This window comes from Penaeus monodon, chromosome 24 (assembly GCF_015228065.2).
Source record: "Penaeus monodon isolate SGIC_2016 chromosome 24, NSTDA_Pmon_1, whole genome shotgun sequence".
NCBI lineage: Eukaryota > Metazoa > Arthropoda > Malacostraca > Decapoda > Penaeidae > Penaeus > Penaeus monodon.
The window spans coordinates 20,245,889-20,246,134 of record NC_051409.1 but is presented as its reverse complement, the minus strand read 5'-3'; positions in this window follow the sequence as shown (position 1 = coordinate 20,246,134).

The following is a 246-nucleotide window of genomic DNA, read 5'->3' as shown; positions in this document are numbered from 1 at the left end:
ACAAAAACATACACACCTCCATCATCCCGGCCCTCCTTCAATATGCTCGCTTCCATCAAATAATGTGATACGACCTACGAGCGGCGCAGAAGCAAAATGAAGTAGTCGCGACCCAGTCTGCCTCGTGATCCTCAGCCGAGCCGATTTCGGCCTTTTTCTCCGGGTTCCAGACATGGCGTTCGTTTTCTGCCGACAGGGGTACGGGGAGAGCGAGCGGTAGAGAAGAGACGAAAATAAATATGTATG